At 37.7% G+C, this 27,768-nt stretch overlaps 1 protein-coding gene and 1 long non-coding RNA gene across 2 annotated transcripts in view; both read left to right on the top strand.

The window, feature by feature from the left end:
* LOC123872789 (protein kinase C, brain isozyme) overlaps positions 1 to 27,768 on the top strand; it is a 193,850-nt gene that overhangs the window by 78,085 nt on the left and 87,997 nt on the right. The window lies entirely within an intron of this gene.
* Positions 11,751 to 27,369, top strand: LOC123872811. The gene is made up of 3 exons (XR_006797548.1): positions 11,751 to 11,885; positions 15,610 to 15,614; positions 27,359 to 27,369. It is a non-coding gene; the product is annotated as an uncharacterized LOC123872811 (long non-coding RNA).

The raw sequence follows: 27,768 nt of genomic DNA, 5'->3' as shown, positions 1-27,768 counted from the left end.
TTGTGCCTCGGAGAGTACGTTAAGCCATCGGTACCGGTTATTATCACTAATATCTGATAATGACTGTCAATTTACCTATAAGTCGAAATCTTATTCCTAAGAGTTGTATGCGGAAGGATCTGGGGACCCACTGCATTATTATCCCAAGAAAACTCCTACTATTATAGTATTAATGGAAAGGGCTCACGACCCTCAGTAATGAGGAATAACGACTGTATAGCTAGCTAGGTACTTCAGGCTAAGGCGTAGCTTCAGGTACTTACTCGTAATTAGACTAAAGTCTCGCTTAAGGAACATGATATGGGAGAGCTTAGGATTAATTCGCTATGCAGTACGGAGGCTGATATTAAACACAGAGCAAGATCCCACTGCCGCCAGACATTCCTTATTCTCTGAGAAACAAAATGTGTGGGATAGAGTAGTGTTTGCGTGTAATATTAAAGTACGCATATCTGCTAAGTAGTTTGTGCCACATGGGCCAATTTATAGGTATAAGCTACTGAAAGTACCTATTTAAAAAAAATACTTTTCTTCTCTTGACACCATTTGATGCGAGCAGTAATAAGAAAAGGCTATAAGTTTTAAGTTTAACAGCTCGTTCATACAGGCTACGTAAGCGCTGCGTAAGCGTAGACGTAGCGCGTACAATTGCATTGTAATGTATGGAACTGTATGAAACATGGCAGTTGGCACACCGCTTGCGTAAAGCATGGACGTATGCGTAACCCGGTATGTTAGGGGTTTACGCGCGTCACTACGCACGTGTCACGTGTACGCAATTGGTGTGAATCGGCCTTTATTGTAATATTTTCAATTTTGAAACTTATTTTAAATTGCTAAGATGATAAGTGTAAACGCCGATTGAAATTCGATAGCAGATATTGAATTAAATCAAGTCCCCGCGGCACCGGAGTCTAATATTGATATGAATATGATGTATTTATCAGCAACTTTCAAGGTGAGACGTCTCCGGTTCTTATAACTTCGATGCCGACCTGTTTTACCTAAAATATTTCAAGATACCATACTTCCTTACTTTATATATTTCTTCTAAATATATAAAACGAAAAGCTGATTGACTGACTGACTGATCTATAAAAGTGAAATTTCAATTTCTAAGGGGATAAAATAGGGAGTTTAGTTTTTGTGTCCACGCGGATGAAGTCGTGGACTTAAGCTACTTTATTAATAATTTTATTTCGGCCCAAAGTATAAAATATTGATCAAGGATGAAAAACATAGAATCGCAAAGGTATTTTATTTATTTCTTTAGATACAAGTTAGCCCTTGACTGCAATATCACCTGGTGGTAAGTGATGATGCAGTCTAAGATGGAAGCGGGCTAACCCGGAAGGGGTGTGACAGTTTTTATTCGCACTGGAACGCTAAATTGCTTGGCGGCACGGTTTACTGGTAGGGTGGTAACTAGCCACGGCCGAAGCCTCCTACCAAACCAAAAACATGACATCAATTCAACATCTCGGATTTTCAAGGGTGATATGAATTTTCAATTTGTTCTTGTTGAGACTGGTCATTATTAGTAAAAAGCAAATGGACATAAAGTACGCAATAAGTGCTCTGAGAGCGAAAGTCACGAAATGTTTCTGTAATTTTCAGCGGATGCTAATGAAGTAGACCATTCATTATTCATGTGGTCTCGGGGCGATGCTAATTCTTCATTTGGTTCATTTATTTATGTTATTCCGAATCCCTTTTACCTTCAAATGGGCGCCTTCTTCGCCGCGTGAGTGCTGGCTTCATACTTAATTCATACTCTATTCACTACTTTAATACCTAAATCTCTTTGTGTTTTGTATTAGCTCGTTTACGTAACTTTGTTACAATATAAGAAAATCTGTTTTTCACCCATTTTTGACCTGAAGTATTTTTTTTATTCATACCAGGCAAGCGCTTGACCACAATCATACGTGATGGAAAGTGATGATGTGACTTAAGATGAGACGCGTTTACCTAGAAGATGCCTATTCACTTCTGTTTTTAACCCCCGACCCAAAAAGAGGGGTGTTATTAGTTTGACGTGTGTATCTGTGTATCTGTCTGTGACATCGTAGCTCCTAAACTAATGAACCGATTTTAATTTAGATTTTTTGTTTGAAAGGTGGCTTGATCGAGAGTGTTCTTAGCTATAACCCAAGAAAATCGGTTCAGCCGTTTGGAAGTTATCAGCTCTTTTCTAGTTACTGTAACCTTCACTTGTCGGGGGTGTTATAAATTTTTAATTTACACTTGTTATATATTTAGATACATATTCTAAATTCTACGGCAATCTATCGTTTTAACTTACAAAATATGTCAACCCTATTGGTTACAAGTCGCAACCTCTGTTTACATACAATATTCTTTTTATTTGCATTTTATGGTAAACCGTTTGAACAAACATCGCGAATGTGCGTCATATGCATTTATTTACGTATTTTTCGTCTACTTTTCAAATATATTTGCTTACTTGCAAAAGATTTTATCGCAAAATTTATTTGTTCAAATATTTGTGTTAGCATTGAAATTTATATTTCGATGGTCGTAAGAAAAGCGTCGCGTCGAAATAAATTACGGTAACGTAAGGCGACTTTAATTTCTAAGTCTGGATCTTTGTAACAGTTACTTTCGCAACTGAATACCTACTATTGTTACTGTGTAAAGAAGCGACTCTCTTTCTCTCTGCCAATTTATCGTAGCCCCAACAAGCACGGCTAAAGGCACTGCCGCGCTGGCGTCTCTTGGTAATACCTTCACTTCAGACCTCAGCCCTACTCCGTGTGTGGACAGGCCGGTGTACCGGTAGTAATAGATAATTCAATCAGTTCGTTTGCGTCGAGTGTCCTATGATTTCGCATTTATAATATTACATTCCATTCCATCAGCCTGTATGCGTCCACTACTAGAATATGCCTTTTCAAGAGCGCGCCACCGAACACGGTCCTCCGCCTTCCTCATCCACCCGCTCCCCGCCACTTTCTTCAGGTCATCGGTCCAGCGGGCTGGAGGCTTTATAATATTAGTACAGGTTTATCAAAGTGAGGGGTTTATCAAAGTGAAGTAAAGTTAAAATAGCGACCGCTCTTGTGAAGAAGAAAGAAGGGGGGTTGAGGGGGGGATTCTTTTTATCTACCTTCAATAAACGTAATGGAACAAATCGGGACACTGGGCCGTAACAGGGCCGTAACCGTAAATAAGGAAGCCGTCGGTTTATACGGTCGGGCGTTTCCGCGACCCGGCCGTTTCGCACGTCATAAACTGCGGAATTCGCGCGTTTAAATCTTTTTTGGGGGTTCCTTCATTAATATCCTTAAAGGCTTGGACGCATAGGAAGCGCGAGAGATAGCAACAACATGAATCGTCATGCTACTGCCTCGTTTAGAGAGACGCAGGGCGTTGTATGGTGCGTTTTGCGTAGCGTGGGCATATTATGTGGATAAGTAAATACCTAATTTATATAATATGAGAGCGTTCATAGTAGACTTTATACTTTGACAAGATTTTTCACTTTTATAACCTGTTATCTCCCGAAGCTACCATGATCCAAACTTCATAGTCGTTCATCGTTCCTCCCTGTGTTGGGGGACAATACGCTTTTATAAAATAACGAAGGTCTGGCACGCACTGCCTCTTAGTCCATCACCTATTTCATTGTTTTAAATTTTTACTCCTCTCGGCAGTCCCACCAGATTATCAATTTTTTTTCTGTAATGAAATTGAAATAGATCGTAGTATTCAAATGATGTTTTCCTTTGTTCCATTTTTCTGAATCTAGGTAGTTATATTCCACTATCTACTCCGAAGTCAGAACCCAGCTTTAAGTTCGTAAATTGAAATTGTCTCTCGCAGAGATAAAGTTGTTTTCATATTCCTTTTACGAATATTTCATTACGCGAAAGAGAATACGACGGTTCGTTACAATTTTTATTTTTATAGTTGTAATTTGAAAGCCAATTTCCAAGTTATTTATTTTTGTGGCAGGCTATATTTCGTTACTCACCCATATTACTACCTACTTCTGTATAAAAAAAACCGGCCAAGTGCAAGTCCGTACATACTCGGGTATTTTTTTCGACATTTTGCATGATACATCAAAAACTATTATGCTTAGAAAAAGAAACTGTTTTAGAATGTACAAGTAAAGTCCTTTCATATTATAATACCCCACTTGGTATAGTTATCTTACTTTGAAAATTGAAACACAGTTTCTATGAAATTTTCTATGAATCTACAAAATCGTGCAAAATGTCGGAAATCATACCCGAGTACGGAACCCTCGGTGCGCGAGTCTGAATCGCTCTTAGCCTGTTTTTTTCTTTTGTGGTACAGGATCCTAAATAGACAATGTCTCGAAATAAGCTGAGCCACCAAATTTGATATCGGACATTTAAAATATCTAAAATATCGGGTCTGAGAGTGAGGGAACAGAGTTTCGACACACGTGTTTTCACACACAGTGCGTATTTGGCAAATCTGTTAAGATTGCCGTGGTCGAAAGTCGGCCGGAGGAACATTATTACCATCCTTGATACCCTGTTTTAGGCTAAAGCATAGCCCGAAGCATTTGATACATCAAACAGAACAGTCCCACAACTCCGCAGGCTCATAGTTCGTACATTAATAATCCGCGTTGTAAATTGACTTTGAGGTTTAATTAACATTGCAGAGAGCTCTCGCGCATTATTTATTAACTGAAACTTTAGCGCCTCAACTTCCAGAAGCTAACGTTAACTGAAAGCAAATTTACTTTGAAGCCTGGCACCAAAGCCTGGTACAAATACACGCGACAGATATGTTGACAATTTTCCTGGCGCAGTTGTGAACGCTGTCATAGTGAACTAGAGTGAGGAAGCACACGGTTTTGATCTAACTATAAAGGCCGATTCACACCAAGCACACGTGACACGTGCGTAGTGACGCGCGTGAATCCGTAGATATAACTGCACGCATTACGTCAACGCGAATGTTCACGCCACGTAAGCGGTATGCCGTGTCTCATACAGTTCCATACATTACAACGCAATGGTACGCTACGTCTACGCTTACGTAACGCTTACGCAGCCTATGTGAACGAGCTGTTAGACTTGGGGTGACGTAGAGATACCATGATGGCGATCCGTTACCAGTCTGTAATCGTTGGTTTTATGTAACGGAAGCTGAGAAAATAAATGTATCTCCCCAATTTCACCCCAAAACCTGTTGATATTGAAAATAAGCCACCGTCGCGACTGTGCCCGCTGGCGCGATTAATTCTGCTGCTAAGTTATTCAGCGCGCGAGGGTCTCACAGAATAATAATGTATTTCTTGCCTTACCCTGAGCCTATATTAAGCTACGAGTTTTTATTCTATTATTTCTAAAGACAAGCGTCTTAACGATCATTTGGAATGTGAACCTAAGGCGCAAGGCACACGGGCAGAGCTGAAGCCGAAGTCTTACTTAATAACTAAAATTAATATATTTCATCAATGTCAAAGTATTAATTCCGTAGGTATCGTACACTTTATTATTATAAACATTTATTTCGGACTATTTCATCCATATAGTGTTAGTAACAGGGTCTTATGAACTATGTTAGTGATTAAATTAAATTAAATTAAATCAAATCAAGTCAAATTAAATCAAATTAAATTAAATCAAACCAAATCAAATTAAATTAAATTAGATTAAATTAAATTAAATTAAAATAAATTAAATCAAATTAAATTCAACTAAACTAAATTACATTATTATTAACTGTCAAATTAGGCTCCATTCATATAGCTTCGGGACCACTGGGTGTTCATATGTATGTACACCCAGTGCTTCATAAAGGGGTTTTCCCACTTTGCAGCCAATGTGTTCAAAATACTGTTGGAGCTCCCGCGCACTCTGCTCATCACAGATGCAGCTCTTTTTCTCATGATTGCGTAAAAGTCGTCTGTATGAGCCTCTGCGAACATCTGTGATGCACTGCACCAGCGCGGCAGCCCCATCAGTACCCTGAACCCATTGTTGTACTGCACACGTAGGTCGCTGTAGGCCCTATGGGTATACGTCACCCACAGGCTGCACGTGTAAAATGTTTGGCAGTACGCTTTAAATAAAGTAAGCTTTACCTCCCTATTACACCGTGCAAACCTGCGGGCTAGAGTATTGCATCGGACCGCCAACGCCCTACGCTCTCTCTCAATGTCTCTAACATCAGACATATCGTCTGTCACAATGTGCCCCAAATATTTAAACTCAGTCACTCTCTTAAGTGCAACTCCGTTAAGGGTTACGGGTGGGACATCGACTACAGTGCTTCCCTTGCTCTTAAATATCAGGAGCTCACTCTTCTTCACATTGTATACGAGTCCATGTGACGCAGCATAGGTCTCGCATATCTTGAGGAGCTTTCTGAATGCGCTACTTTATAATAGCTATCGCCATGACTTTCAATCCGATCGGTCCAGTAGTTTGAGCTGTGCGTTGATAGATCAGTCAGTCAGTCAATTGCGTTTTTTAACCCCCGACCCAAAAAGAGGGGTGTTATAAGTTTGACGTGTGTATCTGTGTCTGTGGCATCGTAGCTCCTAAACTAATGAACCTATTTTAATTTAGTTCTTTTTTGTTTGAAAGGTGGCATGATCGATAGTGTTCTTAGCTATAGTCCAAGAAAATCGGTTCAGCCGTTTGAAAGTTATCAGCTCTTTTCTAGTTACTGTAACTTTCACTTGTCGGGGGTGTTATAAATTTTAATTTACACTTGTCATCTTTTATGTATTTAGATTATGCCGTTAAACCACGAAATAAGCCTAAAATCATTAGAAACTAATTTATCCACGTTAACATTGTAGTTATTCCGTGGTAGTTTATTTTCATAGCTCTTTATTGTAACACGCTCCGCCAAGTTCAGAATACACACAAATAACTCAATTGTTTGTTCAGTGAAAAAACTAGTTGAGTTTTAATTGTTGTGCGACCGTCGCTCGTCCGAATTGAATAATCACCTCTCGGTGCCATTTGGCATACGTATTTGTGTTAAGGCCATCGCACACCTAAACGACTCAACATTAACTCGACTCAAAGTAAAAGCATTGATACCATAAAGCTTTAAGATATCGTGTCACGTATTATGGTTCGCGACAGGTCGACATGACAATCGGGATAGCGCGGGTGTGCGGGATGTCCTTCTCTCCATGACTCACCTCATACCCCGATTGCCATGTCAACTCGTCGCGAACTATAGGTACATCCAAAAAAAACTTAAGCGAAAGGAATGTACAATGCGTGGACCGTGTGCTCACGCGTTCTACTCTCAAGAAGTTTAGACTTACGACTAGCAGAGTTAGAAAAAGATTAAAAAAAAAATTGTTTAACTGTTTTAAACAATTTTTTTTAAATCTTTTTCAACTTTTAACAATTAGAAACATGTTTGAAAATTTTTATTTCATTTTAAACATGTTTTAAATATTTCTTTCTGTGTGTTTGAAATGTTTTAACGCAAAAAACAAGTTGTTCAAAACAGTATCGAGTGGGATATTCAAAATTCGTTTATTAACCGACTTCGAAAAGAGGAGGAGGCTCTTAATTCGTCGCAATCTTTTTTTTTAACGTTACATGTGTAACGTTTGGATCACAGAAGTTGATATACCGTATTACCAACCTAATTTATCGGTCAAGTAGATTGTGAGCAAAGCGGCTGTGACAGACTGACAGTGAGAGGACACACGAGTGATCCTATAAGGGTTCCGTTTCTTCATTCGGACGTACGGAACCCTAAAAGGTGTACCTTACTTGCCATTACAGTCGTCTAAAGTAGACACAGACTTCTTTGTAAGTAATCTAATATATTACCTCCTTAAACATATGAATACAGGCAGGCAATACGAAGGAAACACTAAGATAAATCTCACAGATCCTCACTTGACGCGCTGAAATTACTTTTACTTTATTTTCACTTTACTTTTACTTTACTTTTATTTTTGATGAATTTGCGAGGGCTGTTCGTGCGAGTTCAATGTAATGGTTATGTTTCTTACTGAGAATTTCTAAGAACTTAAGTACAGTGTCCTGGATTGCTTGGTCACGTAGTAAGGAATCTTTACTCATGTGGTACATAGTCATTTATGTTTATCTTCTCAACGTTTCGCGTATTCAGTGAAGATGGACAACATCGTTACTTTTGAATCGTTTCCATTTGGTGAAAACATATTTTTTCTTCACAGGTGATTATCACGGAAATTGATTCTTCAATTTACATAGGTAGTTCGTTTTCTAAATTAATTTATTTACGGTCTGTCTATCTGTGTGTCTGTCTGTCTGCTACGTTTTCACGGCCCAACCGCTGAACCGATTTTAATGAATTTTGGTACAGACTTGGGATACATCCCGGGGAAGCACATAGGCTACTTGTTATCCCGGAAAATCAAAGAGTTCCTATGGGATTATAAAAACCGATATCCACTCTAGTATTTGTATAAATTGTATATTTTATTAACCGACTTCCAAAAAAGGAGGAGGTTCTCAATTCGTCGGGATCTTTATTTTTTTTTTTTTTTTATGTATGTTCCCCGATTACTCAAAGACCCCTGGACCGATTTGGAATTTTTTTTTTGTTTGAAAGGGTATACTGTCCAGGTGGTCCCATATAAATTTGGTGAAGATCTGATGAATATCTTCGGAGATGGAGAACAGAACTCCTCAATGGATAAGAGCAAATTGCTCGCGATCAGTGTAATAGCTTAGTAAACAGTAGGGTTTTAACTGGGCATAGCATATTTTAGTACAGTGGGGCCACTAAAAATTGTGAAATAAAAAATTTTCAAAAGAAAAATAAAACCGACTTCAAAAACCAAAAACACTAAAAAGTAGAAAATAATTTTTGTTTAGCTACACATGTAATGTACCTAGGTATGAAGTCGGGCGAGCTTCACTCTTGGATTTCTAATTTTGTTTTAATATGCTCGCTCAACTTCATACCTAGGTACATTACATGTGTAGCTAAACAAAAATTATTTTCTACTTTTTAGTGTTTTTTATTGATTATATATGTATAATTACGGGTAGTTTTTCCCGGAAAGTGAAACACTGCACTTGTGTTAGTGCGAAAATTTCAGGGACCTTCAGGGACTTTTCAAAAACTTTGTTTATTACTATAGTAGAGTTGTAAAAATAACAAAAGAAAAGTTCAACAAATCACCATTATTACATCGGCTATCAGGTAGCGGTAAATCTACGCCACAACGGGTAACTAAAATAAAAATTTGAACAAATAAATATGTCTACGGGATAACGTATGGGGCCAACGACGCGACTCCCGTCGCATTCCACATCAAATTAAATTAGATTTTCCGAGCAAATAAAGAGGTGAATGGAGTGAAAGAGCAACTAGACTTGCTGATGCGCCCCGGCTTCGCTCAATTTTTAGGGTTCCGTACCTCAAAAGGAAAAACGGGACCCTTATAGGATCACTTTGTTGTCCGTCTCTCTGTCTGTCCGTCCGTCCGTCCGTCCGTCCGTCGAGTCTGTCAAGAAACCTGGGTACTTCCCGTTGACCTAGAATCACGAAAGGCAGATAGGTAGGTCTTATAGCACAAGTACAGGAATAAATCTGAAAACCGTGAATTTGTGGTTACATCATTAAAAAAAATTAAAATGTGTTTCAATTTTCAAAGTAAGATAACTATACCTAGTGGGGTATTATATGAAAGGGTATTACCTGTACATTCTAAAACCGATTTTTATTTATTTTTATGTATTTTTTGATTTATCATGCAAAATGTTGGAAAAAATACCCGAGTACGGAACCCTCAGTACGCGAGTCTGAGAGTAAGATAGAGAGCGATAATATAACTTTGGCTTGTGCTGCCTTCGTACCGAAATGTACCATAAGCTCGAGAAGAACTTCTTCTCATTTCTTTTATATCTATACTTATAAAAGGTGAAACTGACTGACTGACATCACTTACACTTCAAACCGCTTGGTCTAGAAACTTACGATTTCGCATTTACGCAGGTTTTTTCTCCAACGTGGTTTGCGTTGGAGAGAGAAACGGTACGGTCTCAAAATCGTATCTTAGGTAGGCACCTATTTGAGAAATTCCAACGGGATTTTTCAAAATCAAAACCCACGCGGGTGACGTCGCGGTAATAAACTAGTAACTTCCTAACATAAGGGCCAAGAGTTGCTTCCATGCATATAAAATGAATAGCGCAAACTAATCTACCCATACTTTACGGCCTTCATGCCAAAAGTTCGTGGAACAAAATCCATAAACTTTGGTACGTAAACCAGTATCGTATAAAACTTGAAACTTGTACACATACTTTGCTCAAGTTGCGCCTTTATAAACTTTATATTTAACAAGTTTTGAACGTAATAAACCTCAGCTTTATCGCTCGTAAAAAAACTGGATAAGGCACTTGTCCCACCGTCGACGAAAGCAGGATGCGGTACTATAGACCGTACCCTACTCCATCCACGCAAAGAATTTAGTATAGCGCTTTCTTTGTTACGTAATCCCATGACAGAGAAGAAAATCTCAGTGGGTCTAAACCACGGTAATATTATCTATACAGTATTCTAACTCGGCCGTTTCTTTGAAATAAATACCTACAGCTGCGCGGTACGTAAACATGCGATAGGGCTGCCTGCCGCCAGCATTTTAATTTTTGCCTACTTTGTGTTTCCATCTAGTTTTGTGATTGTAAATATACTTTTTTATATAAACAAATAAAATACTTTGTGAATTGCATAGGAAATGTCCAATAAAAATGCGTGTTGTTTTTTGATTGGTAGATTTAATTAAAAAATCATGTTTATGATTGAATAACAAATCGGTCTTATACATTCGAGACCGAAAAATATTTGCGCCTCGACTGAGATGTAGGAAATTAAACGAACGTTACGAATTATTAAATTTTAAAGTTTAAAAAATTAAAGTTAAAAAGTTAAAGTTAATTAAGTTTAAAAAGTTCTAGTTCTAGTATAAAGCTTTTAATCAAAAATTGTTTTGGGTGACATGGACAAGATGGAGAAAATGGAATATCTTTTCCTTGGTTATAGATACCTGCAGTTACTTTACAATTTATATATTTGGTTTTAAATGAAGTTCGGAATATTTTCTCCATTTTTTGCATATATTTCATAAAATCATCGCTGGGTACAATCAAAAAAGTTTGCGAATTAATCTTATTGTAGTCCCGGTACCTTAAATACCGACATTCTGAGCTGAAATTGTGGCTTCTTTGATCGGGTTTCACATACAACGAAAAAATCGCGTGGTTATTGTTAGAAAAACAAAACACCGCCCGTTCGTCACTGCGGCACAGTCGCGACTGTCTGCGTGTCGAGCGCCTGCCGACATCGAGGTGCGTAGGTATAGCTTGCATTTCGCCCGTTTGTATGAAGTTGGAATACTGTATACATACCATTACCGTGTCTAAACTATTTTGAGTCACCAACTAATCACATAATATTGTGACGACCTCCCTGGCGCAGAGGGAGGACCCGGGTTCGATTCTCGGTAGGGTTTGGAATTTTATAATTTGTAAATCATTGGGCTGGTCTAAGCCGTTCCGCCAAGCGATTTAGCGTTCCAGTAATAGAAACCAAAGGGATATAGTATTTATGTGTTCAAAATCTGCCATACCCCTTCCAGGTTACCCCGCTTCCTTTTAGTCTGTATCATCACTTGCCACCAGGTGAGATTATAGTCAAAGGCTAACTTGTATCTGGATATTAAAAATAAAAAAGAATAGATTGACACTAAAAAAGAATAGAGTGGACACCGCTGTTTTTCTCGGAATAACGTTAGATGCTAAACTCCAATGGGGCCCTCATATAAATAATTTATCGAACAGACTTAATTCTGCTGCATATGCGGTTAAAAAGATTCGCCAGTTGACAGACATAGAAACGGCGTCAGCCTCTTCTCAGACTTGGGCGCGTTTGGAACCCTCGTAGCTTTAGTTTTAAGTAATGTACCTAATTAATTATCACCACTGTATCGTACAAGTTTAACAATTTCGACCATCAAAAGGAGTACAATTGTACCTACTTTGAATAAATGATTTTGACTTTGATTTACAAGCTGTGGAACCCTTGTCGGGCGAGTTGAACTCACGCTTGGCGAGTTTTCATTGTCATATTATTATTGCCAACGTGATCATTCAATGAGCGCGCCTACACTATAGGTTCTTGTCGTATTCAGCGAGCATATTCCTCCCTATTCACATTCAAATTGGCACGCGTCTGCTATTAGCCAGCTCCGTATTCATTTCTATTGAAGCCGCTATGTACTCAAGCCTCAGCGCTTTAGAAATAGCCAAATCAACGCCCAAGGCCTTTTCCTAAGAAAGAAAATGTTCGGTGAAGGGTGGTTACATACATATATTTAATCTTACGTACCTTATACGCTGCTACTGCGCTACTAATCGATTCTTTTTATTATACTTCACACTAATATTATAAAGGCGAAAGTTTCTGTGTATGTATGTGTGTATGTTTGTTACTCCTTTACGCAAAAACTACTGGACGGATTTGGCTGAAAGGAATGGAAGATTATACCTTGGATTAGCACATTAGGATTTTTAAAACCTACAACGAACGAAGTCGCGGACATCACCTAGTCATTGAATAAAGACGAGGTTCCTAAGGTTGACTCTAAGGTTCTCGAACTTTCATGATCACCGGCCTACTACTGAGAACGGATCTCTTCTCAGAATAAGAAAGGTTGATGTTAAAGTCCGCCACACTGGCCAATTGGAGAATAGCGGACTTCACACACCTTTGAAAATATTATGGAGAACTCTCTGGCATGGAGGTTTCCTAACTCCTTCCTTCCTTCCTTCCTAACCTCCTTCTAAGGAGCCCTTACCATCTCACGTTCAGTGTAACCTTGGCTTTAAGGCTTTGTTCCCGGCGAATGTGATTAGGTACATTCCAGTCGTGCTTCCATATTCCACGGGGCATACTTTCTTAATTCCATTCACATGTAAATTGGCACGTGTCTGCCTCTATATTAGTCTCCTGTGCTTTTATTTTCATTCATTCCTTTGCCTGACATTCTTTATAATCACATAAAGGTTCCATTTTTCCTATTTATTGAATTGAAGAATGTTCAGGGACATCGTAGGGGACATCTTAAATCTTAACGTTCCATTGAGTAGATTACCTACTAATTAATTCGAATGTTTAAAAAAAATACCGCTTTTAATTAGGTTGGCGCTCCTTAAGTTTATTAAGCCTAAGTATAATATATTATATACCCTTGTTCGGTTTCTATTTGGCATCGTACAGGTACGCTAAATCGCTTATTGGCACGGCTTTGCTGGTAGGGAGCCAACAAGCCAAGTCTGGTTTGGAACCAGACAAGCCCAGAAAGTATAAAGTCCCAAATTGCCCCTGGCAGGAATCGAACCCGGAACCTCCTACTTATAAGACCACAGTGCTTACCACTGCGCCAGGCAGGTCGTCTACAACTTTCACATACTCATGACATTAACAGGGCTCTCTCCGTCACTCGTTTCATACAATCGTAGTTCCAATTTCATTTGAATATTAAGCAACCAAAGTCCATGAAAGCCGACATATTCTAGATACTAATATCTGTGTCTGTAGTGTTTTAGATTTTTCTAAAAATATGTAGTTTTAAAATTACAGGGGCTCAAGGAATTGTATGTAAATTTTTAAGACCGCGTAACTTTGAAACCGAATATTTTAACAGAAATCTGGAAAACCGCAGACATAGATATTAGTTTCTAGAATATGTCTGCAAAATTTCATGGACTTTGATTGCTTAATATTCAAATGAAATTGGAACTACGTTTGTATGAAGCGAGTTACGGAGAGACCCCTCTTAATACAATCCAATTTCAGCAAGGCGGGGCCCACAAATGCAAATACACCGGGCGCAGCATTTCTATCATATAAAATGTCCGTTATAAAACTGACGCTTCACATTTTTATTCGTTCTGTATGTTGCTGTGACAGTATAAAATTTGCTCTGTCCAAAGATAAATCTACCTGTATGCTCCACCGTTTGTTTTGGTTCTCGTTGTACCGATAGGAATTTTATCATTGTTTATTCTTTTTCGTTTCAAAAAACGGACAGACTATTGCTGGACAGTTCTTTTCACGAAGTTTTACAGAATAGTCTTTTGCCGCTTGTATCTAATAACAATTACGATGGTTTTCCTAGGAACATACCTATTGTTTCTTGTATAACATATTGCGAGTACACTCTTTAAATGTATGTATGTATGTGTGTATGTATATATGTATGTATGTATATCTACTTTATTTCACCACAAAACACAAATGACAGGTAAATGACATGGGCAAATGAAATGTATTACTAAAGACTTCAGTCTAACTTTATCTGAAGTATATTAATTGAAGTATTGTTAAAAATAAGGATATTAGGGTTGGATATATATTTAAGCCTCAATAGCTCAACCGGTAAAGGAGTGGACTGAAAACCGAAAGGTCGATGGTTCAAAGTTCAAACCCCGCCCGTTGCACTATTGTCATACCTACCTACTCCTAGCACAAGCCTGACGCTTAGTTGGAGAGGAAAGGGGAATATTAGTCGTTTAACATGGCTAATATTCTTTTTTTTTTTAATAAATAAAATAAAAAATATTGATGTTAACAGATACATATATAAAGTTATGAGACAAGTTTAAGCCACAAAGTTTAGAAATGAAAATGAAAGGTTCGTGCCGTTATCAGCGATTCTCCTCAGAACTCGGGTAAGGAATTTAATTTAGCTGTACTTGCAGCTTATCGTTCTGTGTTAATTGAATTGGACTTCAATGTGCTAATGATCTCTATCGGATCTTTGAACTAGAATTTTTCTGATATTCAATTAATACCCACATAATTCATGGTTTCCAGTGCGTAGCGCTCTTGTTAATGCAATCATTCTAATTTCATTGTAGGTGATCTGGCTTCGTTCGAGTTATTATAACTAACTAGTTTCAATTTTGTTCTATTCTTTGACCGACTTTCAAAAAGGAGGAGGTTCTCAATTCGTGGGAATCTTTTATTTTTATATTTTATTTTTTACAGTATTTTTGTTACAGTGGGGCCACTAAAAATTGTGAAATATAAAAAAATCTAAAATAAATAAAACCGACTTTAATAACCACAAACACTAAAAAGTAAAAAATAATTTTTGTCTCTACACGTGTAATGTATGTATGAAGTCAGGCGAGCTTCATGCTTAGATTTCTAGTTTCATTAAATTATACTCGCTCGACTTCGTTCATACATTACACGTGTAGGAACAAAAATTACTTTTTATTGAAGTCGGACTTTTTTAATTCGCCCGTGTGGATTTAGGTTTTTCCCATGGGATTTCGAAAAACCTAATTTTTCGAAATCCCATGGGAACTCCTTGATTTTCCGGGATAAAACGTAGCCTATGTGCTTATCCAGGATATTATCTATCTCCATTCCAAATAGCCAAATCCGTCTAGTAGTTTATGCGTGAAGGAGTAACAAACATACACACATGCACACAAACTTTCGTCTTTATAATATTAGTGTGATAATATTAGTGTGATTAGAGTTTAGACTATTATGAGTGGTATGATCCGAGTCAGTCGCATTTCTATCCGTCCGTTTTCAAGTCTTATGAAGGAGAAGTGGGACAGAAGTCAGAGCGCTTGCCGATCTGTTTTACGTCCATTAAATTGAATTATATTACTTGTTACCCAAGTTATAATAACAGTGTAGGGGCGGAACAATGAACGGGGGTGTACATGAGGGGGAGCTGAGACGAATGCTCCCGTGGGTCGCTTCGTGACCTTGACCTGAGCCACTTTGTCCTTTGCCAGACCAGGTGTCTGTACTTGCGAGCGAAACATGCTTTACGGAATTAACTTTTGTACGATTTTTTAGACAATACACTCTTCTGAGTGTTTAAATCCACATTAATTTTCCGTGATCAAAAGAAGCTTAGGTGCTTCTTTGAGATGGAAGGTTATTTCTTTATTTTTCGTAATTTTCTCGAAATCGATGACTCTCGATCGATTACATTTTTACGATCCATCTGCATAACTAATTTTGACGTGGTACAGAGAGTGCATCTATTACGAAGATGGACAAAAGCTACTTTTTATCGCAGTAAAGAGTTCCCATGCGATTTTAAAACCCTAAATCCACGAGACGAAATCTTGGGCGTCACTGTAGCTAATCTTCTATAACACTGTGTACCTCGTTTTTTTGTGTTATTGATCTCAAGAGGATAACCCAAATGTCAGAGAAGACTTTGTGCTCAATTCGGCAAAACTGTAACATCCTTTTGTGCAATTTTTCAGACAGACGAAAATTGTAATTACATTTTTCAAAATTAAAACTCGATATACCTAAACATATTACAAGAAAATTATGTAATTTCTTTTTAACCCCCGACCCAAAAAGAGAGGTGTTATAAGTTTGACGTGTGTATCTGTGTATCTGTGTGTCTGTGTATCTGTGTATCTGTGTATCTGTCTGTGGCATCGTAGCGCCTAATGAACGAATGAACCGATTTTAATTTACTTTTTTTTGTTTGAAAGGTGGCTTGATCGAGAGTGTTCTTAGCTATAAGCCAAAAAAATTGGTTCAGCCGTTTAAAAGTTATCAGCTATTTTCTAGTTTTCTCGTAGAAAAGAAGGTTAGATAACCCTTAGGTTCATAATATTCAAGTGTCAATTGACAAATGTCAAGCTGTCAAGATGGACGTTGCCTAGATATACATAATTATTTATTTGAAAATGATTTGTCGGGGGTGTTGAAAATTTTTAATTTACACTTGTTCTTTCTTGTTTAAGATCTCCTTGTTCTCATTCTTTTTCTTGCAACTACCGATTATCGCGGGCCCGTCGCTTCTTCAATTTTATCTTTCTTCTTATTTTGAGTTAAAAATATTTTTAGGTAATTTTTTTTTGGGTTTTCATCCCGACTGTACTGTCAGCCCCTCTGTTATACCAAAACGCTCCTGATATTAAATCGCCAGGCACGGGTGTTTCTTTATTGCCTACCGCCAAAAAGCGAGTTAATTTTACAATATCTGATATATAATATAAGCCTTTCCCTCCATTATTTTAAAGCTTACAATCGGGTGAATTTATTTTCGTACCAAATTCACATCGACTATTGTACTCGGAACGTGGATTACAATCATTATCCTTGGGTTATTCGAGATTCGGTTGTATTATGGCGGACCGCAACGCAAGTGTTTTTATTGTTTTCACGAAAAATTGAATCGGGCTATTTTTAGAATTTGTAGGTACATTTCGTTAGGCCGCGGTAAGATTTCCTCACGTAAATAGTTTACATAATTATTTGATAACGTCATTTATTAATGTAAACGTACTTATAAGAGTGTTTACATTCGTAAATGAAAATGGAAAATCGGAACCCTTACAGGATCACTTTGTTGTCTATCTGTCTGTCTGTCTATCTGTCTGTCTGTCTATCTGTCCGTCTGTCGTGTCTGTCAAGAAAACCCATAGGGAACTTCCCGGTACACGGAATAAAACATTAAATGGTCTTGTTTATTTACCTTCCTCTCGTAGTTCGTAGTTATCGCTTCAATAGGCCATAAAATATACGTTCATCCGTCATAAAGGGGAGAGCGATATGACTGCTGTATGAGGTAAAATACGATAAATGTTATTTATTTGACAACTACTCGTTCCTGTGGTGCAATTGTATTGTTTTTGTTCCGCAAGGGAACCTTTACAGGATCACTTCACACCACATGTCGTGGACATCAGCTGCTAGCTAAATATATAATAGGAAAAGGTACTGATAGACGGGCTGATTTATCAACGCAAGCTCAAACTAATGGACGGATCGGGCTGGACATGCAGATAGGTCCCGTTGGCATCCTTTAGTCACGGAACCTTAAAAAAACCGGCTAAGTGCGAGTCGGACTCGCGCACCGAGGGTTCCATACTCGGGTTCCGACATTTGCACGATAAATCAAAAACTATTATGCATAAAAATAAATGAAAATCTGTTTTTTTAGAATATACAGGTAAAGCCCTTTCATATTATGATGGCCCACTTGGTATAGTTATCTTACTTTGGAAATTGATTTTAATTTTAATTTTTTTTAAATAATGTAGCCACAAATTCACAGTTTCGGATTTATTCCTTTACTTGTATTATAGGACCTACCTACCTGCCAAATTTCATGATTCTAGATCAACGGGAAGTAACCTATAGGTTTCTTGACAGACACGATGGACGGATGGACGGACAGACAGACAGACAGACAACAAAGTGATCCTATAAGGGTTCCGTTTTTCCTTTTGAGGTAAAAACATAAGAAAACATTATCAATTTGTCCAACAAACCCTAGGTAAAAAGCAAAAGTTTGTACGACTTTATTCGGTTAATAGACGCACTTTTCCAAAAGTACATACTTCAAGCAAAGTTGGGGTTAGTTTTACATAATGCTATGCATAGGTTTCGGACCCATGAATTACAAAAGGTTATTTAAAGTTTCCGATCTATGGGTAAAAGTAAGTCCCTTCTGGTCAGGGTAAGGGTAGGGTATGGATAGCAAAAAGGGTGTTTGTTGTAAACAAGTTTGACTGTTTGACCGTACGCGGTGACCTTTGCGGAGGTCCCACAGGATTTTTAAAAACCTAATTTACTATCTTTGCCTTATAGTGATTTAGTATTTTTGAAACCCGCAATGTATATCGTGTAAAACTCGGGTTGAACGACACGGCAACTACCTCGCGGCACCTATCTACGCAACTTTACTTATTACTTGTCAAATTTTTTATTTTTTTTACACGATATTTAAATAATGGAAAAATTACTCCTAAATTCCTGGTGTTCCATTTCTAGGACTACATTCAGTTATGTTCTATTCCTGGGACAATTTCAACACATGAATGACATCGAATGACTACTTTGATGAGCGCCTGAATGAATAGCGTTCCGAACTGTGTGGTTAGTACGAGATTATTACCTCACCAACGTTGATAGAATTCGAGCGTCGAAACTCAGTAATGTCAGAGTATAAGTGTAATTATTGTATTTTATTGCAAGATAGGCTCGCGCTTGACTGACAGTCATGCCTAATAAAAACCAATGATGAGGTTGAAGCGCGTTTGCCTAGAAGATGTCTATTCATTATGAACTTGAAGGTATTTAATTTGCACGTATCACATTATAGAAATTCAAATCACCTCCGACAGATCAAGGTTATCATAATATTGTATTGTAGTCAGTATCGAGTCCAAAAAAACAACCTAAGTATTAAGTAATATTAATATCAATGGGATGGCTGAGATCCCTTCACCAGTTAAATAAATAAATAAATAAATAAAATCGTTTTATTGCAGGTTAGGGACCCATATAAACAGTAAAAAATACAAAATATAATATAAGTTAAGAAAACAGCTAATATAATCCTCCAACCATTGAATGGATGCTCATCAAATATAGCTAAAACCATCTTGATTAAACAGACTTTTGAATAAAAGAAACCGCATCGAAATCGGTCCATCCGTTTGAACGCAATGATGCCACGGACAGACACAGATACAAAAATTAAAACGTATAACATATCGCTGTTTGCGTCGGTGGTTAAAAATGATCTGAAAATAATGAAACAATTTGACTTTGACTTTAGCGTCAAAGTCAAATTGTTACTTATTCGAATTCTATCAATAGAGATGTAAAATCTCATACTAAGACTAGTTGTTCACATACACATTGAATATCTAATAGTAGTTTAAGCGTTAAAATGTTCCCTATCCTACCTACTTTGATTATGATTGTATTTAATACTAAGTTAAATTTTGGACAAAGGAAATGTTAGAGACCGTAAATTTTAGAGCTAAGTTCGTTTCCACTTTATCAGATTTCAACTAGGTGTGGTACTCGTAAGTTCTAGATTCTAATGCTTCAGGCGCTTACAATTTCATGTAGGTAGGTAAGAACAAAGCAGGTGTCTAAATTTTAGGTTCAAACAATATTCTGAGAAACATGGTGGAACCATGAAGTCTTAGGCTTAACGCACACTGGCAGATTTATTAACTCCATACCAAGTTGGCCCTTGACTGCAATCGCATCTGATGGTGATCTTATATCGATTTCTAGTATCTGCTTACCTGTCATCGTACCGAAACGCTAAATCGTTTGGCGGCCGGCTTTGCTAGTAGCGTGGTGCCTAGCCACGGCCGTAGCCAGGCAGACTAGACCAGAGACAATTGAGGAATTAAAAAATTTCCAAATTGCCCCTACCTGGAATCGAACCTGGGACCTTCCATTTATAAGACCACTGCGCTCGCCATTGCGCCAGAGAGATCGTCAAGTAATGAAAGCTAAGGCCTTTTTTTTCTCGTCTGGCTTTACACTGATTACCCAATGTCAAGTTTGTAGTCATTTAAAAGTTAGGGAAACTATATGTATAAGTATGGACTTAGTCTGTGCCGGCGCCTGCCGACATACACGCGGCGCCCCTCTAGAGCGCTTCCCAGTCAGTTCCACCACCAATAAACACCAGCAGAACACAAAAACCGGCCACTTCTAACAAAAAAACACTCCAAAAAGGCACAACACGCGCGCCAGCAAACGCCACCACAGATGAGGTCCTCTAAGGTCTTTGTTTATAAGAACTCAAACTAACCTTGATTATAAACAAAATCGTGTGGATGCGATCGCCTTTATTCGAACGAAAAGTGGTAACTCAATTAAAAGTCCTAAAATTGACCTCTGTTTTTCCTGCGAGCAACCTTTTTTCTCGCAACTTTGAGAACTTTCCGAATAAAACTTATTACTTAGTAACTTACTGTTGTTTTTCTCCTTACAGGTAAGCCCTGATGTTCATAAAGAAGGCGATTATGTAAATGGGGACTTCAGTAATCAAGACGGAGTTGCTGTAAGTTAAAAGTAGGGAGCGGCTTTGGAGCTAAGCATATTGCTTAAAGATTTAAAACACTGTGCTAAACAACATTTGTTAAGTAGTGGTTATTATCAATTGACGATTTTTTAAATACAAGGAATCAAAAGCTTTAATTTGCAATTATCCGCTGAAAACAAACATAGTATGGCACACCCAACGTGCAGTATGCGATATATACCGCCCGCCCTTCCACTGCTGTACATCCAAGAAAAGCCAGCCACCGAGCAAGCAATTGCAGTGACTTTGCATTTGCAAATTGAAACAAAACATGTGACTTCATATACATTTGGCCTAATTTGGCGTACTTTTTAGTTAAATCGATAATTTAAAATGGTCAGCAAACTTAAAACTAACAGCGGACGTGAGTTTTACGAATTTTGGAAGACCCTCTATTTAATAATTCCTAAGAAATAATTTACTTTTGACATAGGTATCACCCCAATTTACGATGGCCATTGGACTCCTCCCAGTGAAAGTTTGGAAAGCGATCCCTTTTGTCTTGCTTCGCTCATTAGTAACTTTTAATGAACGATTCAGTTGCAATGTTATTCGATTCGATTTAAAGATATTTTATTTCTCCTAAAATGAATGAGGGCAAACTGAATAAAAAGAGAAAAAAGAAAAACAAACAACAGGACCAGTCAAAATTATTTATTTGTTTAAAGTACATGTACATATAGTATGTAATGAGTATATATTAGTGTATAGCATCTTATTTAGTAAATAAAGGCTTATATTATTATTAAGTATTTATATACTTTTCACTCTCACGCACAATGTATACAAAATAAATACATAATATAAAACCGAAAGGAAATAATATAATAGATATTTACATAAATTTTTCCACCTTATTTTCGGCCTCTTCGTACGGCCAACCCTACCATGAAAACCGGCAGATTAATATTTTTCTACATACACTACTAATATTTGAATCGCTCGAGTATGTCTTTGCAACTGTTTTTTTTTCATTTTTAAAACCGGTTACATCATAATATACTTAACCATTTTTTTTTAGCATCTAAACTTCACAATCCAATTGGTCCCCACGACGCTTGAGTAAATCCCTATTTAGGCTCTTGGGCTCCCCCACTATAAACGTAATCCCCACTAGGAAAAAAATGCCAAAAATTCGACCAGAGCAAAACCAAGCGTGGCTAATAATAAAAGTCTACTAATAAAACTTGACATAATAAATAACCTCATTAATCTCACAAAATAATTTCCGCATGTCTTCAAAACAAAGATTCTATTAATGAAAAGATTTTAAAAACAACGAAGAATATTGAGAATCTTTTCAAAGTATACAAAGAAAGCGATTGTATGAAAACTGGCAATTATTAATTTTCAACTTCCACCGGTTGGAACGTACTTTTCGAAATTAAAAACATTGACTTAATAAGTTCGTCCGTACCTCGCCATCGGTGCCAATAACAGGGCTTGAAATTCTTTACTTCAGGATACGGTTTTTCATTAAAAAATCAAAAAAAAAATTGACCTTAACTTTTTAATAGAAATTGTGGATCTTTTGTAAAGAAAACTTTGTAATTTTAGAACCAATATCATATTTAAACAATAAACAGTTAGGTAGTCATGTGAATAACGATGAAATACAATTTACCCTCAAAAAATTTCCGGCACTTAAAAATAAGAAAGAATTTAAGGCAAATGACACATTTGTACTGTTTGTAAAATGTAACTTCTGAAGAAAAAGTTCATTTAGCTTTAATTTTTTTCTTAAAATCTGAAATCGAAACTCCTGTTATTTACGTTACAACTCCTCGGTTTTAAAAACAGAGATAGCTTACACCCCGAGAATGTGCATTGGCTACTATTGTCCCGGAAAATCAAAGAGTCGCTTTGGTTTTTTTTTAAAAAAAAAACGCCTGTCTGTCTGGCTTCAGCTGTGTCTAGTTACCACGCTACCAGCAAAGCCGTGTCGACAAGGGCTTTAGCGTTCCAGGACGATACCACGTAGAAATGATCAGGGATTTGGGTTTAATGAAGCTGCCATACTCCTTTCAAGTTAGCCCGTACATCTTAGACTGAATCGTCACTTACCAGGTGAGATCACAGTCAAGGGCTAATTTGACTCTTTTTTTTTTCAAATACAAGACAACCCTTGAATAGAATAGAATAGAATAGAATAGATTTTAGAATAGATTTTTATTCAAATAAACTTTTACAAGTGCTTTTGAATCGTCAAATAATTTACCACTGGTTCGGAATGCCTGCAGTCTAAGATGGAAGCGGGCTAACCTGGAAGGAATATGGCAGTTTTTATTAAACCCAAGCTCTTTGGTTTCTACACGGCAACGTACTGGAACGCTAAATCACTTGGCAGCATGGCTTTGCCGCTAGGTGGTAACTAGCCACGGCCGAAACCACCGACCAGACCAGACCATTTTAGAAATTATAAAATTCTAACCCCTGTCGGGAATCGAACCCGGGACCTCCCACTAATAAGACCACAGCGCTTACCAATGCGCCAGGGAGGGCGTAAAATCTACATCTATGTTGGCAGTCAGTTGTGACCTCAGGGGCTGTTATAGCCCGTAGGTAGGTATAGGGTACTCGTTGTATACTGCGCAATTAATTATTGTGAAAGCCCGCCCCGCGTGAGTCCCGCGGGCATTGCAGTATTCCTTCTCTTTGACGTTATTAATAACATTTTACAAGCTTTGGCCCAATGCGTTTGCCAATGGCTGGCCAATGTGTCAACCTAACTCCGGGTAACAAACCCTGTGTAACCTTTTATATCGTCCAACCTGCGTCTTTGGCGATCTGCCTACTGTTTCGCTCAGTGTCTAACACTCAATGATAGCCACCAAGCTCATTTGACATTTATTTTGAGGGCTCTCTCCGTCACTCGTTTCATACAAACGTAGTTCCAATTTCATTTGAATATTAAGCAACCAAAGTCCACGAAATTTTGCAGACATATTCTAGAAACTAATATCTATGTCTGTGGTTTTCCAGATTTCTGTTAAAATATTCGGTTTCAAAGTTACGCGGTCTTAAAAATTTTCATACAAATCTTTGAGCCCCTGTAATTTTAAAACTAAATATTTTTAGAAAAAATCTAAAACACCACAGACACAGATATTAGTTTCTAGAATATGTCTGCAAAATTTCATGGACTTTGGTTGCTTAATATTCAAATGAAATTGGAACTACGATAGTATGAAGCGAGTGACGGAGAGAGCCCTGTTAACCCCCGACGAAAAAAGAAGGGTGTTATAAGTTTGACGTGTGTGTCTGTGTATCTGTCTGTGGCATCGTAGCTCCTAAACTAATGAACCGATTTTAATTTCGTTTTTTTTTATTTGAAAGGTGGCTTGGCTTGATCGACAGTGTTCTATAATCCAAGAAAATCGGTTCAGCCGTTTGAAAGTTATCAGCTCTTTTCAAGTTACTGTAACCTTCACTTGTTGGGGGTTTTATAAATTTTTAATTTACATTTCTTACTCTATTGAAGGTTTTCTAAGACTCCACTGTCTGTCCGTCCGTCCATCTGTCAGTAATAGTTAGAGTTGAAATTGACATGAATTGTCACAGAATGTAGAATTTCTATAGCAAAAAATTATAAAAAATTCAAAATGAATGAAAAATTAAAAAAAAGCATTATTTTTGCACAATGGTACGGAACCCTTCTTGTGCGAGTCCGCCTCGCACTTGACCGATTTTTCTTCCTTCCTGGTTCTCTGATAGAACGATCGATCGCGTCGGTCTATTTCCGCAAGTATCAATAAAAATCCAGTGATCGCGCATCTACTGTGCCAGCGACATTTTATTGGCCGCTATATTTGTAAACCAAACACACCATAAAGAGGCCCGTAAATGTTTGAGCGGCGTGAGAATCGATCAGGCTAATTATTGCCAATAAAGGCTGTTTTTACGCCTTGTACTGCATATTTACCGTCTTTTTTTGTTGATGGAATTTAGCGATTACCTTACATTAGGTACCTTCAAAGGAAAAATGAACAGGCATCTTCTGGGCAGGCGCACTCCACCTTAGGCTGCAATTGACATCATCATTTGCAGTCAAGCGCCAGCCTATACAGGATGTTTGGTAATTAGTATATAATGACGACACGTACCCATGCTACTTTAATGTGATAAACACAATGCTGAAGTAAAATGACGAAATAAAATTATAAAAATTTCCATGCAAAATTTTAATTTTTTTTATGACCCAGTTTTCATGGCCCTAACGTTAGAACGTAAAGATGGCCAACGATCTCAGTGAGTTAGGGACTCACTGAGATCGTTGGCCATCTTTAGATAGGCCGAGGCCAACGATGTCAGTGAGTTAGGGCACATAAGGGCCATGAAAACTGGGTCATAAAAAAAATTAAAATTTTGTATGGAAATTTTTATAATTTTATTTCGTCATTTTACTTCAGCATTGTATTTATCAGATCAAAGTAGCATGGGTACGTGTCGTCATTATATACTAATTACCAAACACCCTGTATAGATAAAAAAGGTTACTGTTTTATTAAACACCCTACCCTACAACCCTACCCTTAGACACGGGTCCAATTAAAAGTGTACTACCGTTCTGATTTGAAGTTGGCTAGAAGATCTTTTAATACCAATTTTCGATGGTATCTCTAAATTTTGAGGTGCGGTACTTAGGTGACCCAATTATGAATCCGCAGGGTCAGAACACAGCAAGCGAAGGCTTACAACGATTATTGCCTCATTAAATTCCTTCGAGCCAGCGATTCCCAGTTATACGGGTATTAACAAGAGGCTGTGTAATATCTAAGGGTTTCTTAGTACTAAGCAAATTGGAAAACTTAATTGAAAAATAATTCCAAATCCATACCTACTAATATTACAAATCCATACTATTAATAAAACAGTAAGTTTATCTGCCTGTCTGGTACCTTTTCATGGCCATCGGTTTAACTGATGATCTTGACGTTTGGCACAGATAAAGCTTCCTGAAAATGGTGGATACGGGATAATTTTTATCCCGTGAAATCAAAGAATTAAAAAAACTTTAGTCCACGTGGGTAAGTCGCGAGTATCTGACTCGTATTTTGAGGAGATGCAGTTTCGCGCCTACCCAGCTGCTGGTGGGACCCATTCAACCGTAGGGATGTTTATGTTTTTTAAGCCTCCGCTGTCCGTCCATCCGTCCGTCTCTCTGTCAGCGGACTGTATCTCATGAACCGTAATAGGTAGAGAGTTGAAATTTTCACAGTATGTGTATCTATTTCCATTGCCGCTATAACAAAAAACTGACCAAGTGCGAGGGTTCCGTACTCGGGTATTTTCCCAACTTTTTGCACGATAAATCAAAATACTATTATGTATAAAAATAAATAAAAGCTGTTTTAGAATACACAACTAAAGCTCTTTCTTATGATACCCCACTTGGTATAGTTATCTTATTTGGAACATTTTAATATTTATTTTGTGATGCAACCATCAATTCACGGTTTTCGGATTTTTTTCCTTCATTTGTGCTATAAGATCTGCCAAATATTATGATTCTTGGTCAACGAGAAGTACCCTATAGGTTTCCTTGACAGACAGACATGACAGATGGGCAGACAGATAGACAGACAGGCAGACAGACAACGAAGTGATCTAATAAGGGTTCCTTTTTTCCTTTTGAGGTGCGGACCCTAAAACTTTAAAACACCAACAGGTCATGATCGCTGTAAGCCCGTTCGTTTGGTTTGACCCGATGAATTCATAATTGGGTCATCCGACTGCCGCTACAGGCGACCTAAATAGTGTAGAATTAGTGATGGGGAACGTAGGCATACCTGAGCATAGAGAAATATGACCAAACGCGCCACTCTGCCTGCATTGAATTCATTTTTAGGGTTCCGTAGGTACCTGAAGGGTGCCATGGGGACCATAGTACTAATCCTCCGCCGTCCGTCCGCCCATCTGTCTAAGGTCTTTCTGTCTGTTAGCGGGCTGTATCTCATGAACTGTAATAGGTAGAGAGTTGTAATTTTCACAGAGTATTTCCATTGCCGCTATAACAACAAATAATAAAAACAAGATGGTGAATTTCAAAATGTGCATAGTATTATATCTTGTACAGGACCCGTCATGTGCATGTCCGACTCGCATTTTACCGATTTTTTAAAACCCCGTAGGAGCTTTGATTTTCCGGGATAAAAAGTAGCTCATTTCCGTCTCCGGGATCCAAGCTGTTTCTGTACCAAATTACATCAAAGTCAGTTAATCGGATGGGCCTTGACAGACCGACACACTTTTGCAATTTTCCCTTTATATAGTTAGTTACATTGATTTTATTCTCAATTCAATCGGATTGAGACGAAGCAATCAACTGAAACCGCATAGCAGACCATTCATCGAACACTGATTTATATTTCAATTTGTGCCAATACAACTCCATTCATTGAGGTAATAATCTGCCACTTTGTATTGATGTATTTTGATAGAGCTATTTATATCACTTAGAAACCACGATTATGTAAGTGGTATATTTTTTATCGGCGTCTAAGTTATACGCTATCAAACCTACTTTATAGATCCTTACATCAAGTCAATGTCTTAAACATTGGTACGGTACACACATTAGATAACTCAAAATTTGAAAAACCCCCCGACACAAAACCTCTATAAGAAAACTAGAAAAGAGCTGATTACTTTCAAACCGATTTTCTACGATTAAAGCTAAGAATACTCTCGATCAAGGCACCTTTCAAACAAAAACTAAATTAAAATCGGTTCATTCGTTTAGGAGCTATGATGCCACAGACAGATACACACATCAAACTTATAACACCCCTCTTTTTGGGTCGGGGGTTAAAAAATAAATGCGTTTATATGTACCGAACGTAAGGGATTTAATAGCAATTGTTATTGAATCTCATGCAACCATGCAA

Source organism: Maniola jurtina, chromosome 15 (genome assembly GCF_905333055.1).
Source record: "Maniola jurtina chromosome 15, ilManJurt1.1, whole genome shotgun sequence".
NCBI classification, from domain to species: domain Eukaryota; kingdom Metazoa; phylum Arthropoda; class Insecta; order Lepidoptera; family Nymphalidae; genus Maniola; species Maniola jurtina.
Note: the sequence above shows the minus strand (reverse complement) of the source record. Positions and strands in the feature narration are given on the sequence as shown.